Genomic DNA, 542 nt, shown 5'->3' on the forward strand with positions numbered 1-542 from the left:
CTGCAAACTGTTCCCGTTGTGATAAGTTATTTAAGATGATCAAATGTGAACCAAACGTTCTGCCCTCCACCGTTTCTTTACTCCCTAATTTAAATCTCCTCTGGATGTTAGGCTACTTTTTTTGATTTTATTCACTGCTTCCATCGTGACGCGATGGAAGCAGTGAGAACAGCTGCTGAGGTCCATGCAGAAAGCAGAACAGTGTGTGTGTAATATACATCACTCATAATAACAGGCCTAAATTAGACTCATTATTTGAAGGCTTTGTAGATATCTACAAATAAACAGTAGATATTTGAAAGAGTAGAAGCAGGAGGGCAGAAAGCAGAGTTTATACAGAGGTCGCCCTCCTGTTAGTCATCACACACACACACACACACACACACACACTTCCAGGGTTAAAATAAAATAAAAAATCCTACAAGTCCATGTTCAGATAACAAGACAGTTTCATATCTCATCCTATTTTTATATGAACTATGATAATTAAGATATAGTTTAAAACTGCTTTAAGGACCTCTTTACAAACAACACTACTCTGG

This window comes from Notothenia coriiceps, unplaced genomic scaffold (genome assembly GCF_000735185.1).
Source record: "Notothenia coriiceps isolate Sejong01 unplaced genomic scaffold, NC01 NC01_scaffold00000450, whole genome shotgun sequence".
In the NCBI taxonomy this organism is placed as follows: domain Eukaryota; kingdom Metazoa; phylum Chordata; class Actinopteri; order Perciformes; family Nototheniidae; genus Notothenia; species Notothenia coriiceps.